The following is an 18,547-nucleotide window of genomic DNA, read 5'->3' on the forward strand; positions in this document are numbered from 1 at the left end:
GCCTTAGTGCCCCAGACCCCGACCCTGGGCGGACAGTCCTTGAGCGGATTCGGGTGGTGCAGGAGATGGCTGGGGCTCTCGGCCACACGGACGTTTTGCTTCAATGAGACACACGCTGCCGTCCCTTGGCTTCTTGGCAGCTGTTGCCAGATGTGACCTACCTTTTGCTATGGTAAGAGGCTGACTTTTGACACGGGGTAAGCTCTTTTTTGGATTTATTACATCTGTACCCATACAGTAAATCATAGATTAGAGTTCCCCAAATGAAACGGAGTTTACTGGGTCTAAGCGGCCGCTATGTTAGGCTTGTACGTTTGCATTTTCATCAGCCCCGGACGGAAAGGCTACTCCCCGCCGTGTCGAGGGATTTGAGGCAACTGCAATGCAGATTGTGGCAATCGTGGGCAAATACAGCTTTGTTCGCAAGAAGCAGCGGAACTCCCCTGTTACGTTTGGTGACACCTTCTCTTTGTGGTTAAAAGACGTTTCGATATTACCAAAGAAAAAGAAAAGGAAGATGTTTGCTGGATAGTTTTCCATATTCCCCCTAACCCTTTCCATTTTCAGAAAACAGCTGTCAGAAAACCACAGAGAGTGCTGTGATATTTCGAGGTGCTGGCTCCAAGGGTCACACCGGCCCTGCTCCTGCAGGTCCGTACGTCCTGGGAAGTGCCAGCTGCCTCCAGGGCACCTCAGCCCGCCCTGCCCAACGGTGATGGAGCGGGAGATGGTTGCAGGCTCCCGAGATCCCAGCCCGTCCAGAAAGCCCGACCTGCGTTCCCTAAAACGCCCCTGCCTGGGGAGGATTTTGCATCCATGAGGAGGGACCAGCGGGGGTGCGTGGTTCGGATGCTGTTGGCTGCTGGTAAAAGCCCGGCAGCAGCGGAGAGCCGGGGGGAAGCCCATTAGTTAAGAGCTGAGGCACCCGATGCCGTTATCGCTAATGCCTTCAGCACAGGACAGGGCTGCGATCAATTTCATAATAAATCAACCCCATTTTCTAATATGAACCAATTTATCTGCCGGGCTGACTTGCCAAACACTATTAGAGGCCGAGGTCAAACTGAAAAAGACATATCACATTTTCAGCTTCTCCTCCTAACTTCGCATCTCGGAGGCACACTCTGCAGTCACTGGTTCGCGGCTCTTTACCCTCCCTGGAGGCTTCTCCTTCGGGAGACTTTCATTTACAGATGATGCAGACACAGCAGGAATTATATATTTAATGCCAGCCACTAACACAACAGCTTTGAGTCTGAAATTGGCACCTGTCTTTTGTCACCGCTGTACGGTATTTATAGAGACTGGATAAAAAGATTATTTGGAAGGTTTGATTTGCAGCAGAACCAAGAAAATGCTGGTTTACTACAGCCGAGCCTATGTTATGATTTTATCTGTGTTCATTTAGACTACGGCTCTGGCGGAGACACCCAACTTAAAGAATTAGCTGTGGTAAACAAGATAGGAGAGAGATTTGAGATTCTTATTTATAGAAGGAATCACGCAGAGATGACTATAAAAATGATTAATACGTAACAAATACAGACACCATTAGTTTAAGGATACACAAAAGAAACAAAGGAATCCCTGCCTTGCATGGTCATTGCACAGCACAGGCTTGTGAAAAATGCACGTATACGTGAGCGAGGCGCCGGGAGCTGCCGGCAGCTGGGAGGCTTGGGCCGCACCAGATGAAAACACACCGATGTTTAACTATTCATCCGATGTTACAGAGCAGCACAGTCAGCCATTACCGTTCCCAGGCGAGCAGAGAATATCGATCCTCCCATTCAGAAGAGTTAAGGAGTTGCTGAAAGCAAGAATAATAATAATTGCATCAGCAGTTAGCATCCTGGGTGGGTACGTGCATGAGCCCGCGTGTAAACGAAGGGGGAGAGGTGTCTTCTAGGGGAGGAGCAGTGAAAGATGGGCTAAATGGGCTTAGTCTGAAGAAAAACTTGGGGACAGGACAACGTACCCAAAACCGCAGGACAAAAGGGCAGAGGTGACTTGCAGCGAGGCAAACACAAACCAGATACAAGTCAGGCACATGGAATAAATTCTCCAACACCACAACACCTACCACGGCAGCAACACAAATGCCACCAGCCTGGATGCAATGGCAGCCCTGGCAGCAGCGACACGCGCTCAGCTTTTCCCACACTCGCCTCCTGGTAACCCCGTACTCGCACCACTATTTCCATTAAACTAATGGAAATAAATTCCAGATTGCACTAGTCGTACAGGGAAGGGCTTCACAGCGCACAGCAAACCGGTCAGAACAATTTTTTATCGTGGAAAAAAGGTATCACAAGGGCTGGTACTTCTTACAGGGGAGACAGTCGGAGCATTACAAACGCAAACCTGGGCGAAGCATGGCTGCACCAGGCGGCCACTCAGTAGAAACTTCAGTAACAGAGGCAGTTACTGGAGATGCCGAGGAAGGGGCCGGGGTCGACTCTTCCCCGCAAAGGGCCTTCCCTCTGGTGCATTTATCCGAAATCTTTCTGATTTCGCACTTACAGCACTTGCCTACCAGAAGACAACCCAAACAGAAAGTGTATTAACAAGCCCAAACCCTTATTATTCCTGGTATCTCACTTGAAACAAATACCCCTTAAAATTCTTCCCTAGTGCTTTTTTTTTTTTTTTAATGCTTTCCAGGCAGAAAATAAATGGTCGAATCTGCAGTAAAGAAGATTACTTGTGATGGGCTTTTAAAAAATTACGCACACAAAGGCATAAAGGCAGGCTGTACTCTTAACCTTTCCCTTCCAAAGAAGCCAACCTTTTTCTCTCCTAGACTGTATTTAGCTGATGTACATCTTCAGATGCAAATATGATTTGATACAAAGCCTGCTGGACTCAGTGGAGGGGTGTCCACTGGCATCCATCAGCACTGAGCAAGTCCATGCTACTAATGGAATTTCTTAGATGGCAATAATAAACATTATGAGTGGTGCCGCCTTTGTTCTAAACCCAGGAACATTAATATTTAAATTTGGCACTACCTTAGTATTCCTGAAACTTGACTCCCGAGGGCCCTCCATATTTAGCCACGGAGGTACCGACAATGAGAAAAAAAAGCAGCGGGAAAGCGGGCAAAGTGGTGAAAATCCATTACCCAGGCTTTGAATGGAAGCGCCGTGGCAGGAGCAGGTTCCACAGAGCAGCCACAAATCACTTCGCCACGGCCTCACAGATCGTAAGCGGTTTGTGTTGACGACTTGGGTTTCAACAGCCAAGAAGGGCCAATATTATTATTCACCAATTTGACCCGTGTGATTTTTTGCGTAATGTTAAAATGGAGAAAATGAAGGAAAAAATATTTTGGGTTGTCATGAAGTTTTGGGTTATTTTTTTTAAAAAATACCCCAAAAGCTCTAAATTGAATACTCAATTGACTCATGTCTGTTTCATCCCAACTTCAGATTAACCTTTTGAAGGAATTAAAAATGGAAATTTTTAAACCAACTAATTTAAAATACTGCAATAAAAAAAAAAAAAAAAAAAGTGACATTTTCACGTCCGAGTGCCAAAACCGATCGTTTAAACTTCAGAAGCTAAATTTCACACGCAACTTCTGTTCGTTCAAATTGCGTTTTCTGGGAACCTTCTTCTTTGCATCGAAATGCCAGGTGGGCGGGGGCTTTACGCGCAATGCCGTACCTGGACGGGGGCACTGCTGCGTCAGCAGGGCAGGACCGGAGGCTCGGAGGATGCAAAGGAAGGCATGCCGGCTGGCCGGGGACGTCACCTGCCCTTCCGCGCTGTGTCCCTGCCCACGGAGGCTGGTTTCGCCACTGGGGCTAAGCGAAGCCCTGCTGAGCCCCGTCTCGGCCTGGCACGGCCACAGTGACCCGCTGTCCCACTGATGCTTGTTTGGAAAGTCGCTCCTTATGAATAAGTGCATCAGGAAACTCTGCAATAACAGTAAAATACCTGCTATGAAGCACATTGCAATTTCTTTCCCGGTATAAACCTATCTGTAGAAAATGATCCCACAGCCACTTATATTAAACTGTCAGTGAACACATCCCTTAAAAGCTTTTTATTCTGTTTTTAATTTACGGCATTTGACAAGGCAGAGAATTGAGTATCGCTGGTGCAGATTCCAGCGCAGCTCAGCTGATTTGCTCTGGCCGAGCGCTGGGCCAAGTCCCCGACAGCCCCAGCTGTATATCCTGTCTTTTCATTAACAGATATTGTCACTCCACCACCTCTGTGCTCTGTTTTTATCCAGCTACCGAGCTCTGGAAACCATTAGGTGTCTTTCTCCATTAGGCATTGAGAAGACATACCCGTACTCGAGCAAGAGTTTCCCTGGTTGCGTGACGTTTGCTCCTCTTCTTCCCTAAACGTTCTCATTTATCCCTCAGTGCCTCAGACACTCTGGGTTGGCCGGTGCACCAGGAGTGCCCGTGGTCCTTCTGGCCGGGGCGGCTGGAAAGGGCACGATCCAAGCAGCGGCCACGCGCCGCTCTCACCCAGAGCAGCTCACAGCCCGTGACCCCGCAGGCTCCATCGACTGCTTCGGGGACATCTGGAAAACGATGATGAAGAAGGAAATCCTGCTTTCAGCTGACTTCAATTTACTGCAACTGTAGCTGCAGCTTCACTGGAAATTGGTGGCTGCCATCAACAAAACCGAGAACCCAGAATCACCTTTAAATTTAAGGAGAAAAAGCCCAAACCTTGCGATACGCAGGAGGTGAGCCTGTGAGCAGCTGCTGATAAACCACGGCCTTTGCAGGGGAAAATATCTGCATGTTTTTAAGAGGACGGGCCTTGCTTCTGCTTGGCACAGTGTAAACCAGCAGCATCTCCACGGGGTCCCCGACCTTCGTGGCTGTATGATCGCTGCCGCATCAGAGGCTTCAATGTCATAGTGTCAGCTCGTTACAAGGGGAAAGAGCTTCCCTTGATTAGTATTATTTTCTGCTCAGTAGATATTTAAGGAAGCAATTTCTGAGTGTTGTCTTCTGCGGTATGCGCTAGGACATCCAAAGGTTTCTGCTCCCAGACGCGAGCCCGTGGTCAGACACAGATGTGGCGTGGGACAGTAAATCTCAGCCGTGTCTCCTGAACTTGGTCCAGGGAACAAACACCCAGGTTTCATTTCAGTGCATTCAAGACAAGCAAGGAAACCCTCCTGCCCTGGGCAGCCAGGGAGGGCAAAGGAGATCACCCTGGCCTGTTTGCTAAGGAAAGGATACGCTAACGCTCCCCTCCTGCAGCTATATCCCCCCGCCACGGTGTGCTGGACACTGTCACCTGCGTGCTGAGGGAGGGTCGTTGGAGATAAAAGCTTCAAACAATTCAGTGGGACAGTATATGGGGGCCTCCCCTTGCATCCCTTCCTCCAGTGTCAGGAGAGACTGTGCCTGGGCTGGTTTTATTTATAAACCCCCAGTGAGTAATGTCAGTGTTGCAATCGTTTCCCTGCGCTAAACGTGGCTTTGGCAGACACTCGTGAGCTTGACTAAATCCCCCTCGGTTAGGGAAGGAGAGCATCTCGGACCGCCTGCCACCCCCTTTGCTCCGCAGGCACGTGGCAGCGCCCTCCGTCCCCGGAGGCTTTTGGCAGGGCTGCACTGCAGACAGCAGCGCTGCGAGGAAGGCAGCAGAAAGCTAAAAGCAAAATTACCATGTGAAGAACAGCTCAAAAAAATAAAAAGGAAGTCAATCCCTGGTAAAGCCACCTGACTTTTATTCTCTTTTATTCTTATTTATGCCCCAGGAGGGCCAGGCTGGTCGCTGCTCACAGCTTTGGGCATCTCGTTCGGTTGGCGTGCCTGGGGTAGCACTTCCTGGGCTGGCCATGGCTTTCAGAAGGTGGTGGTCTCTAAAACGTAGGCAGAGGTGTTGGGAAACACAGAGGGGAAACCTGAAAGAAGCAACAAGGCTGAGCTTAGAGATGTGGAAAACCTGCGAGGCCCCAAAGACAGCAGTGAAACCATCGCTCCCGTGGCACATACTTGAACTTCTGCCAGGGGAAAAAATCTGATGTTAAACTGCCAGGGGAAAAAATCTGATGTTAAACTAACAAACGGAGGCATTTTTCTGCCACAAAGCAGCTCGCTTTGGGGTCTGGGTAACCTAATCCACTTGCAGCACCGACGGCGGCCCATGGGAACATTTGGCAGATGGAAGGGGAGGGAGGCAGCTCCTTTCAACAGAGGCACAAGGGTCTACCCGTGCGGGCGTCCCTCGTGGGGTGTTCACGTGGGCTTTTTAGGAGCCTTATGGGGCTTTTTTGAGAGCACCAACACCCAGTGTATAAGAAATTGCGTCCTCTTCCCCCCAGCCCTCTCTGAAGATCAGATGCTCTCTCTGTGTGACTCAGTTCCCTCTGCAGGCCATGGGCAAGCGTCTTTAGCTCCCAGATCACCAGCGCACTCGTTCCTGCAATAGCAGGGAACATCACCGTCTCTGCGCTGGCTGCTCTTCATTTATAGAGTGGGGATTCCCAGGAGATCGGGGAGGGAGTTGACAATGAAGCCGCAGGTGCTGCAGGTTGCTCTCGTAGCACCGCGGCGCTCCCAGCGCTTGGAGCTGGCAGCGAGCTGCCCACGCTCACCTGGGGGGCTCCCGGCACCTCACACGCCGACTGCTCCTGGATAACCGCCTCTGGTGGCCAGAGGAGACAAGCCCAGGCTGCCTCCAGACACTGGGGAGCCACGAGAGGCTCTTGGAGATATCTACATGCCCCCCAGATCCTGGTGACAAATCTAAAGTCACACCTACGTGAGACACGTCGTATTTTGTAATATTACTTTTACCCAGCAGAGCGAAAACCAAGAAGGATTTTCCTATCTTTGTAATTTTCCCTGCCTATACATTACATAGTAATGGAAATATATTAGTTCTTTCATCAGCAAAACGGAGACATCTGTCCTCCCCGATATTTGTTGTCTTCCAGCCTCACCCTGACATTCCTATTCTCTTTTACTGCTTTCTCTTGAAAATACCACGATTTTCAACAGCTTTAATACAGGCAAGAAAATATTGAACTTCCTACAGACCGTGTGGCTCCCAGGCTAAATGCTCATCGTCCTCTGTCCCGAGCCTGAAATGGAGCCCAGGATGAAGCAGGATGCTCAGGAGCCCGCCTGGGAATGATGGGGCCGCGGGGCTGGGGCAGAGCCACTCTGGGTGCCAAACTGACGCGTTACCAGCAGCCCCACCGGGAAATGATTGATTAGTGTTGCCTTTGCCATCTGCTAATGAGCTAAGGGAATGGGTTTGCAGATTCGGAGAGCTGCCTGAGGGGAGGAAAGCAGCCGAAGACGTTGGTACCCTCGGGTCGGCGCTGGCAACACAGGGCGGCATTTGAAGCTCCTGGAGATCCAGCCATCATGAGGACCAGCTCGTGGGTCACGTCTTCTCCAGCCAGGAGCCACTTGCTGCCTGTGCCAAGAAAAGGGAGGAAGGAAGAGAGGTTGCCTGAGTGCTTGAGTGACTTGAAATTAAATTCACTGAATCCATAAACACCTGCATGTTTGCTTTGCTACTGTCAGAGGAAGGGACTGCAGGCTCACCTTGGGGTTGAAATTCAGCCCTCAGCTACACCCAGGCCTTAATACCCAGAGAACAGCGCGGCCAAGCAAAGGGCAGGGTTTGGTGCCAGGACTGGATAGAATTTCATGTGTTACGGCCACTTGGGTTGCCTACTTAGAAATTATAAAAATGTACTGTATTTTAAAAAGTGCAGTCATAAGACAGCAGTTTCCATGTGAATGATAATGAAACACGCTCCAAGGTTATGCCGGGACTTTGCTGGCACTATTAGAGATCAGTTCAAAGCTACCGAAAGAAAAATATATTGCACTAATAAGTGTTCCTCATTTATAAGTTCCCCTTCAGGAGTAATTAAATGTGATTTCTTTTCTTTTTTTTTTTTTCCTTTAGGTGGCTGATTTGTGGGATAGCTGTCATGTTTTTGTCTGAGGCTCGAAAAAGAGAGCTTGAAGATCTGAAATATTTAAAGTGAGTAACAACACGCCCCGGGGAGAATTCCCACCTGGCCGCAGCAGGAGCTGCCGCTTGGGAAACGCGCTGCCAGGTCCCTGAGCGAGAGCCCGAGGGTGAGTGTCAACGTGCTGCAGAGGAGGAGTGCCTGGGCCTGACCCTGCACCCTCGTCCTCGTGGAGCACGGCTCAGGGGCTCCTTTGGCTCTTGTGTCTGTACCTCCCGCAGAAACGCTTCCAGAAACGGGAGGTGCAACCGCCTAGGGAGGTTTCTGAGCTGCAGCTCCGTGCTGGGGTGCAACCTGTGCCCTCCCGTGGCCCTGCAGATGCGCCCAGCTGTGCGCCCGGGAGAGCACCAGGGATGCACCCAGGAACGCGCTGTGGTTGCAGCCAGGGGGTGCGCCCGGAGGATGCACCCACCAGGCGGTGGGGAGCGCAGGGCTTGGGGAGAAGCACCTCGGGGCGGCCTGTGACCCCGGCAGCCTCAGCGGCCTGGCTGGGGATGGCCATTTAATGCACCTCTAACACAGAAACATCCCGTTTCTCTTTTTATCTTGGTTGAACAGTTGCCTTTAAATCTAACCAGGTGGAGTCCTACATAAAGCATCACTAGGGGTGATTTTTTCGAATGCGATAAATTACAGAACTGCAGGAAACCCACTATAATTACACCTTTGTGGCTCAGAAAACTGCTTCCAGCCTCTCCAACTCCCCAACAGCCATTCCCCATTGACGGAGGTTATATGTGCTAGCGAGGGAAAGCTCCTCATCAGCAATACGCGATCGTCACCAACCGCTCTATGCGGGTCAGGAGGTGAGCGGCTGCTGCTCCAGGCATCTGCGCTGGGAGTTAGCTAAGAACGGAGAGGAGCCCAGGCGTGGGGGGATGAACCTGCGGGTCTCCTCTGCAGAGGGACAATGACAGATTTCTCCTCCTCGTTGCTGGCGTGGGTAGGCAGGAGATGGAGGGACCAGATGAGGCTCCTGAGCATTTTATGCCACCGGGGCCAAAGGAATTAGCGTGGGGGCTGGGAGGGAAAAGCTTGATTCTGGCTTTCACAGGCATATATCCACACAATTAAGGTCAGGGGCTTATCGCAGTCAGCTTTACTTCTATTTGTCTATTTATTTGTTTTCTCAACGGCTTGGCTTCGGGGACTGGATGGCTGCGTTCGAGCCCCACGAGCTGCTGATTTTGCAATCTTCTCCCTCTGGTGCATTTTGTTTATATTTCCATGCATGTGTTATTTCAATTTTTGTTTATCTCCTGTATCAATCAGTGAAGCAGTCTCAAGAAACAAGGCCAGGCCAACGAGAAACATGCAGGTTTTGTTTGGACCGAGATATGGCATTCCTGAAAATTGGCTGCATCTCAGAAAGACTCTGCGAATGATGGTATTCACAGCTCTCCACCTTGCAAACAGAGCCGAAACCCAGGCTTTTCCCACCTCTGCCTGTTAAACTTGATGGGGAAGGTAGAGGTGATTAACCCCTGGCTTCCCTCACTTTACTAGCTCTTTAAATGGTAAAAAAAGTCCTTCTCTGGGCCAAGCCTGAGAATAGCCTTGGGCGACCAGCCACCCTTTCACTCTCTTTCGCTCACGCGGAGGGCTGTGCTCGGCACCCCGCTAACAGGACAGGAGCATCCGTGGATGAAGCCGGGTCTTTGCTATGAACAGATCTGCGCATATCTGTTTTCCCCCCTCTCTCCCTCCCTGCCATGGGAAAAAAATGCAGTCTCACTGGACACGAGAGGGACATTTTTCACAGTGAGGACAGTCACCGTTGGAATAATCTCCCCAGGGAAGGGGTTGACTCGGCTACGCTGGACACCTTCAAGAGCCGTCTGGACAGGGCGCTGGGCCGTCTTCTCTAGGCTGGGCTCTTCCCAGAAAGGTTGGGCTAGATGATCCCTGAGGTCCCTTCCAGCCTGGGATTCTGTGTGGTTCCTTTCCAGGCGCCCTGCACAAGCAAAGGGATCAGATCTCCTGCACGTTAGCTGCTCAGCCCCGAACCCTGAGCCGATGGTCAGCAGCAGGGCGGCGGGGCTGCCGAGTCTGGGGGATGCGCTCGGTGCCCTCAGCCATGGCCGGCTGCCGCCGAAGAGCACAGCGGTCAGTGCCCATGTGCTCAGCTCCAAGCAGCACCATTCACGCTGGCGGGGCTGGTAACCTACCTCTGCTTGAAATAAAATAAGAGGTCTTCCAAAAAAAGTCCCAAAGATGGGGGGGCGGGGAAAGCGCCAGCCTAGAATTGCTGGAGAGGCTGAAGAAATGGGTTTCCTAACGGGGAATGTGACAGCTCAAGGATTTACAGTTGAAAGCTTAAGGACACGTGCACGTTGGTGTTCGAGATGGATGTAAAAGGACATAAATACCAGTTAAAATGTACTCTAAGAAAAAACCCATGCATGCTCGAATCATTACAATTCAAACAAAGCAATTGTCAATTCCCCAGCAATTTACATTTAAATGCGTAATATAATTCTCATGCTAAATTATCTCTTTCCAGTGTAGTCCTTACTCAGAGTGTCTGTGAAGGGGGAGGAGAGGCAGGCTGCAGCTTAACTTGCGGATAGCCACTGGTCTGGGAGAGCTGTACTGTACGCTCAAGCTGAGGGACCTCCAGTTTGGGTCTCCCTCAAACGGGGACGGTCACGCTTTCAGCAGAGAGACCCAGAAACATTTTCACCTCCGAAGCCCAGGGGAGATGGAGTTGGAAGAAGAGGATCAAGATCTCAATGTTCTGGGGTACCGGGGCATCTAATAATACGACATTTTTAGACGCAGGCAGGCCCCTTATCAGCTAGAAATGACTCCTCCTATTCCATGCTCAGAACCAACCTCTCTCCCAGAACTCTGCTTATTGCAACATATTTCTGCTAACAAGATAAGACTCGCTGTAACATCAGCCCTGCCTACACATCATCCACTGCCTGCTTCCCATCTGTTAGTCTTGATATTTCCTTAATCTCTTTCTCTCACACAGCTCCATGAATAGTTCCCCTCCGTAGCACAGGGAGTGAAATCGGAGAACGCAACGTTGCTCTCTGGGAAAGGCAAATATATATTGGTTTGAAACGAGAAGCTTAAAGGCCCAGGCAGGATGGTTGTTCCCCAAGACAGCATGGAGAAATGCAATGAGAAAATGGAGGCCGAGTTGAATTTGAAGTGTCTCTTCTTTAATTATAAATGTTCTTCCTCCAAACAGCTTTTCTTAACAGCTGGTCATCAATTACACGGAGTTACTGAGGTTTTCAGGCAGGAGATCGATAAATGGGATTTTTTTTTCTTGGCCAGGAGAAGCCATTACATAATGGCTGTGCTTCTTCCCCCTGCTCGCGGAGCCATCAGAGGCTGGCAAGCGTTCAAGACAGTAGGACTATTCTTAGATGAGGGGCACAGCATCCAGCTCGGCGGCAGCCGCGTGGTCTCTGACGCCCGGACCCCAGGAGGGCGGCGAGAGGGCCGGTGCGGTACAGGGCGTCTCAGCCCCCCGGGAAGGGGACAGAGCTGGACGCGGCTTTGGGAGGACGTGTGTTAGTGGAACAGCAGCCTCAGTGCAGTGGTACGTCCGAGTTGCCTTTAAAAATGTGCCTGATCTAAATGAAAACAAACCAGACAGTGACCGGGAAAGATGAACAGCCTTCCAGAGCTACCTCGTAGGAAACCTTGCGGTGCGAGGGGGAATAAATGCCTGTGGTGTAACAACATGAGCACTGCGCACCTTCGCCGTCTGGTTTGAATGGATAATTTTCAGTGAAATCGAGGCTATTTGCACAGAAAAGGGAGAGCTACTTTTTCACATACTGCAACCTTTGCCGCCTGCTTCACATAAATCAGGCTGCTGCTCTACGTTGTAAATGGAGAATCACATCCGCACCTTTGCAGATGACCTGTCTCACACAGACGTGGCACGTCAGCATTTCTAGAGACATTCCGGTGACCCACAGTCATGCCACAAACCACCTGGATCCCTCTATAGTAGCAGAGCTTATAAATAAAGCCACTCCCTTTACAATCGGTGGCTTTACAAAGGAAAAAAAAAACAAACCAAAACCTGGGTTGTGCTGCCACAAGCTCGAGGCGTCACGCACCAGCCCGCAGGCACAGCAGCGTGCTCCCGTCGCAGCCAGCGTTACAGGGGAGAAGGGATCTGTGAGCCCCTCGTGACCCTGCGCTGCCGTACGGGGCGGTGGGCTCTCACCCACGCGTCTATCAGCCCTTCGTCGGGCTTATGAAGGATCAGGCTCAAGCAGGATCAGGCTCATTAGGCAAGGCTTGGTAGAAACACGAACCTAAGAAAAAGCAGATTTCCCGCTGCCTGGTGCTGAGCGGGGGAAACGCACCTACTCCCCTTCGGCCGGTCACGGGCGGCACCGAGCGAGGAGGGCAGGGCTGGGGCGGGCTGGAAGGCCAGGCTGCAACCACCCCCGTGAGCATCACTCCTGGGAGCATCGCTAGCGAGGTCCCAGGCGGGGTGGTCCTCAAAGGCGTTCAGCAAAGCAATGCAAAAACCAGACAAACCCAAACTATTATCATGGCCCAAACACTACGGGAGGCAGAGTTCAAGCTGCCAGAAAGGCCGAGTGCTCCGGGGAGAAATGAAAAGATGTATTTCAAAGCACAGCAATAAAAGCACATTACAGCACCTGAGCCAAAACATGCTCTCAGTTCACCTTCCAGTGTAAGATCCAGAGCAACGCCTGGACGATATCCACACGTATAAAGGTCTGGTTTCAGAAACGTGGACTTTCAAGGCTCTTTCCCAGTACAACAAGCTGGGGCACAAAGGCGTGTGTGGTGTTGACTCTCCCCAGGCCCCAGGGGTCTTGCTGCGATAGTCCCAGGCGTTACACAGCCAGCAATTTTCTTGTCTGACCCATAAACAAAGCTAGTTCAGTCATTTTGTATCTGGCAGCTAGTCTGCCTGCCCGTGCAGCTGATTTTCCTTAAAATAAGTATGGTATCTACTGCTAGGTAGCCAGGGAATCCTGCTTGCAAGCAAGATAATTAACAACACAACCCCTTGAAGAAAACTAGCCGAGTGTTAGAAATAGTCCCGCAAGCAAAGGCTTCACAAAGCAAGAGCACATCGCAAGAACAGCAGCAGCCTCTGATAACATTTCCAAGATTAATTCCAGGTGAATAAGTTGCACAATAAACCCGGTCCATAGCAATGCTGTTCTCCAGGCCCAGGTAATGCTTGTTGCCGTTATCGTACCTGGTACGTAGGCAGAAGGGAACACGCAGTGGGGTTGGTTTGAGTAGGCAACTTGCGCTTTAGAGGTGAGACTAAAGGAAGAGATAGAGGCGTTTGGAGAAGGGGGAGAACATTAACCTCAAGTGGTCCTGAGGTCATGCCAGACCTGGTTTTTAGGGGAGCTCGAGAAAAGCCTCTTTCCTAAAGGGGAAGAGGCAGATCCTGCCAGGTGCGGGCAGGGGCAGCATCCCTGTGGTACCCACACGAGAGGCCCGGCCTGCAGCAGCTCTCCCTGGCCTGGGGGGGTCCCGGCAGCCCCCCGCGACTCTTCGGCACCAGCCCCACTGCAGCCCCGCACCCTTACAGCCCGGCAGCAGAAGGAGCTGACCCACACTCATCGCATGCTTCTCAGGCTCCTTCCCAGACCGCGGCGCACACGCATTTTTTCGGTCTGCCCTGGGTCACCCACATTTACTTTTTCCCTGTAGAGGAGGGAAAATAAATTAATGAAACAGCATGCAAGACACCCTCCCCCTCGCCGCCTGGCTTCTCCTGTGAAGACTGCCAGTGCTTCACCTCCTGTGTGATGTACATTCAGCAGAAGACTGGGAGGCGCGGTAGTTTCTGTGGGCAGCAGAAATGAAAAGGAACAGCACAGAGGCAGCGAATTAAAAAAAAAAAAAAAAAGGGAAAAAAAAGGATCTTACAGCTCTTTGATTGTGCTGGCTCTTTGTTTGAGGTATACAAAAAAGAGCCCAACCTGCTGAAGGATTTGTCTGCTCGAGATAATAACCTTTTCAGGAGACTTGTCTCACCTTTCAAGCATGAAATTCCTCAGAAGGGATCCCACCTCTCACGCGGCCCCTAAACAGCAGGGTTATTTTTGGTCAAGACAGATGCTCTTCCGAGTCCTTTCCCCCCTCCCCAGTTTTGACCCGCGGGCACCGCTCGCCTACGGGGAAGCAGCCGCCCTCGTCGAGCTGCGTGTGGCGTCGGGCTGGAGAAGGGACCTTCTGCCCCAAGCGTGGTTGGGGGCACCTGTGGGAAGCAACCTTGGGAGGGCGGGATGGGTCGTCCCCACTGCAGAGCCCGGACGTCTGTGTGCACGAAGAGGCAAGAAGCGAGCGGGCAAGCAGAGACGTGACACGCCAGATACTCACGGGGTGTAAATCGGCACATCATCCCCGGCCTGACGCCCTGCAAGGCCATGGGCGTGCGTTGCCTCGCGGGCTGCCGAGCAAGGGTTAAACCCAGTGGTTCAGCAGACATCTGCTCGGCTCCCAGGAAAGCTCCTTGGCTCAGAAGATTTATGGCTGCCTTGAAAGAAGACAACCAGACCAAACTAAAGCCAATCAGAAGCGCTTTAGGAAAATATCGTCTTCTCCCTGAACTTGTGAGAATTTCCTCATTACATTTGCTATATATATATTTTTTTTTTTTTCTCATTGTGACACAATCCTGCAAACTTCTAGCCCTGGGAATAACTTCAAAACATTTAAATCATTCTCTCTTCTCCAACATTTGGATGTTAAAGTACTTTACAAGCATCCATGGGTGTAGGCCAAGATTTCTGAAAGCAACTATTGATTCTAGGTGTCCGCCTTGCTGGATGCCTCCCTTCCCATCAAATATCTGTAACAGGGCTTCATTTTCAGAGATGCCTCTGTAGGTTAAGTCAGAGAAACAAAACCACCCGTTACTTTTGAAAGCCTGACCTTTAATCTGGCAATACCTTTGCAGAGCGTGATTACTGGAGAGGAGAATCGTCAGGAGTTGGCGCGTACCTCCAAGGTCACACGAGGAGGCCGAGGCAAGCCAGGCGTGGAATAAACTTTGTTCAAAATCACCTTAATTGCGAGACCATTCTTCTTGTGTTACCTCCAGTAGAAAAGAAATCCCTCCTTTGCAGAAAAAGGTCATTATTTTCATGACCAAAAGAGTTTTTAAAGTAGAAAAAAGGCACTGTTGGCACCTAAAATCAAATCAACGAGCTTTTGATTGTTCTTTGCTTTTATTTTAGCTTTTTGAGAAAACAACAAAGATACCGAGGCAAAAGCTGAGACAAATTTGGGATGAAACTGCATTTTGCCAGAAGGGCAAGCCCCGAGTCCTGCCAGAGTTTGGCGAATAAAGACAGCTCAGCTGATACAAATAGCCCAGCAAATGAAGCATGTGAAGAAAAATTGTAGTAATCAAAAGTGCCCTCTAGTCTCATTTATTTATTTATTTATTTTTAACGTATGACAATGACACAAAGATAGAAAGAAGATACAAGATTTAAGCTTTAAAATCACGGATACCAACCTGGAAAGGAACTGTCTGATGGATCGGGTTAATTAACTACCCGTTACTGGTGTGTCCAGCACAGCGCACGCCAGATCAGCTGCTGGCTGATGCCACACGCGGTGCTGGAAGGATTTCATACAAAGAGGTTTGGAGCAGGGAAAGCGGCTCCTGCTTAAATAACTCCTAATGGAGGACTGTGTTTGAACAGCGATGAGAGGCTTCAGCACAGTGAAAGAGCTTAAAATGTGAACTCTCAGCTCTCTCCTGGCCAGCAGAGATGAATGAAGGTTGTCATTGTTCAAGGCGTCATCACCATCAGAAGAAATTTTAGACTCTGCCGGGAAGGGGAAGCAGTTTCTCATCTGAGAAGCCTTATCTATTGTGCAGAGCTCTATTCACGATAGAGATTTCCTTCTGGAGAGGGACAGGGAAGCTCATTCTTGCCCCGCTCGTGCGCTGCCTGGCTGCTCTGGCGGCATAGGTGGGCTCTGCGAGGACACCTGAAAGCCATGGTGTCAACATCGCTGCGGGGGGGAGTGGAGCCAGCACTGGTGGTCCCAGGCCATCCCGCTTAGCTGCGGGCTGCAGGGTGGCGCAAGGACAGGAGAAAGCCATAGACCCTCTGCGTGCAACCTAACGGCAGCCCTGGGAAGGCTTCTCTGAGTTAGAGCAGCTGCAAAGGCTGCGCTAACACGTATCATGTGTCGCTTTGGCCTTCCCATACGCCAGAATCTAGAAGGAGCAAAGTTATTATAAAGTTACTTTTGCTTTTCCCTTCCTTGGCTGCAATTTTTATGCCACATCCCTTAGGGAACGCACATTGAAGTGGGATACAACGGCAGGATTGAGCTCATTGCAGTGCAGCGGTCAGGAAAAACACATTTAGGAACTAGCGATGCGTCTTTGGTTCAGTTTGTCCTTCAGTGTTTTGCTTTATACGTCTGCCTCTAAGGTGAGCTGCTGATATAAAAAGAAACGTGATTTGAACACAGACTAGTTCTTGGAGGACTTCTGCAGTCCTGACTGCTCAGGGAACTCTTTCCTTGTCCATTCATGCTCGTATTAATCATATCTTTGTCATTTAATGTCCCACAGAGTGTGATTGCCTCACCTGGACCTCCACACCTGGGTGTAAGCTAACATGGCTGTCCATCTTCCCTGGTGAAACAGATTCCTAAGGCAGGGGACGCCAGTCATCGTTAATCCTCCTTCTGAACAAATTGACCGTAACGAGATTGGACCACAGATGCATTTTTAGTAGGTTGAGATCCATGCTTTCAGATCCAGGTAGCTCTGCACGTACAGTCCAGCTGTAGGCTCATACCAAGGTATTTTGTAGCCATCTCTCAGCTACGGATTCCACATCCCTCTTAAAAAAATTCAGGATTAACACTGACCATGTATAGAAAAGTAGCAGAATGAATGAAAGGGGCTGATGGGCTCTGAATTTCCCATCTGCTGGCTGTTAGTTTCTGACAGGATGCTCTGAAAGTTGTTCCAAGGGAGGAGTGCACAGCACAGAGCATTTCCAAGAACAGGGCTCTTCTTCCAGGAATGAAGTTTAATTTTCGACCATTTCAAATTAACCTGCCACGAGGCCCCCACAGCGTGACTCAAACAGTGTGCGCTCTTCACCCACGGGAAAAACATAGCCTTTTGAATTCTGCATTTGACTGGAAGATCGGAAATCTATAATTTTTCTGCTAAGCTTAGGAATATGTGGCAGCAGCGCAAGAGACCAGCAGAAGCTGAGAAACCTTTTGCTGGCAGCAGCCAGAACAGAAACAAACTAGGCAGCCTGAAAATTAACCAAAACGGTTCACACTTCTCAGCAAACCAAGCAATTATTCACACAATAGAAAGGCATTTGGTAGTGGATGGGCAAATACTTTTGCATAGCTAATGAGCCCAAAAATTGCAACGGAATTGCGCAGAGGAACTTGTTTGTGTGCGTTATCGTCTGTTCAGCGCTGGTGCGGACCCTTGCAAAGTGACTTGCTTTGACCCCTCTGAGCACAGAGGCTCAGGAAGCAGCAGGGAAGCCACGCCAGCCCTGGCCCTCCAGCAAAGCCTGAGATGCTCCAGGGATTGAAAACACTGAAGCTTATTAGGTATCTTCACGCCCATAGGGAAACACCCCCAGCAGGGAAGGGACTGCCAGAGGAGCCTGTGCTGCTCATCCCCGCTCCACCCGAGCAAGCCTTCCTCATCTTAAGTGCCAAGGAGCGTTTTCACAACTACCACCCCACACCTCCCCCAGGTCACAGAGTCCCAGGCTGGAAGGGACCTCAGGGACCATCTAGTCCAGCCTTTCTGGGAAGAGCCCAGCCTAGACAAGACGCCCCAGCACCCTGTCCAGCCGACTCTTGAAGGTGTCCAACGTGGCCGAGCCAATCCCTTCCCTGGGGAGATTATTCCAGTGGTGACTGACCTCACTGTGAAAAATGTCCCTCTGGTGTCCCATCGGAATCTCCCCAAGAGCAACTTGTGTCCATCCCCCCTTGTCCTCTCCATGGGACTCCGTGTAAAAAGGGAGTCTCCGTCTCCTTTGTAGCTGCCCCCCTAAGTGCTGGTACATGGGGATGAGATCCCCTCTGAGCCTCCTTTTCTCAGGGCTGAACAAACCCAGCTCTCCCAGCCTGCCCTCGTAGTCAGCCAATAAAGCCAACGGAAAGACGGAGCAGCAGGAGCGGGGTGCAGGTTGTATCAGCCCTGAACGGGGCATTGGGCCAGGGGTGTCAGGGACGTGAGGGAGGCAGCAGGGGACCGGAGGAGTAGCTGCTCTCCCAAACCCATCTCTCACGTGGCGATGGAGCACAAGTTTGCCTCGGTGGCACCCCGGCCCGACCCCCGTGGCCGGCTGCACCGCGCTGTGCCGCTGGCTCCCGGGAGACACGGTGGATCTGGCCTCGCTGTTTTTACAGAGAAGACTAAAGGTAATTGAACAAAATCTGTTTCTGATTAGAGAGATTATATCTCGTAGAGCTTTTTTAAAATTGCACTTAAATAGCTTTTATGTAGCTTGTTATTTTGCAATAAGATTAACACCAAGGTGGATTGAATTACCTGTTAATTCAACACATAATTTG

General features: G+C 50.6%; 2 long non-coding RNA genes across 3 annotated transcripts in view; both read right to left on the bottom strand.

Moving 5' to 3' along the window:
- Nucleotides 1–1,206: 1,206 nt before the first annotated feature.
- LOC135314417 (uncharacterized) overlaps nt 1,207–18,547 on the bottom strand; it is a 118,787-nt gene continuing 101,446 nt past the window's right edge. For both annotated transcript variants that reach the window (XR_010373930.1, XR_010373929.1), the window contains 4 exons: nt 7,300–7,410; nt 4,302–5,887; nt 3,670–3,922; nt 1,207–1,810 (listed from right to left, as the gene is read on the bottom strand). This is a non-coding gene — a long non-coding RNA (uncharacterized LOC135314417). The remainder of the gene's footprint in view (nt 1,811–3,669; nt 3,923–4,301; nt 5,888–7,299; nt 7,411–18,547) is intronic.
- Nucleotides 12,563–18,006, bottom strand: LOC135314418 (uncharacterized). Its single transcript, XR_010373931.1, has 2 exons — nt 14,333–18,006; nt 12,563–13,654 (listed from the first exon to the last, which is right to left on the bottom strand). It is a non-coding gene; the product is annotated as an uncharacterized LOC135314418 (long non-coding RNA).

Source organism: Phalacrocorax carbo, chromosome 7 (assembly GCF_963921805.1).
Source record: "Phalacrocorax carbo chromosome 7, bPhaCar2.1, whole genome shotgun sequence".
In the NCBI taxonomy this organism is placed as follows: domain Eukaryota; kingdom Metazoa; phylum Chordata; class Aves; order Suliformes; family Phalacrocoracidae; genus Phalacrocorax; species Phalacrocorax carbo.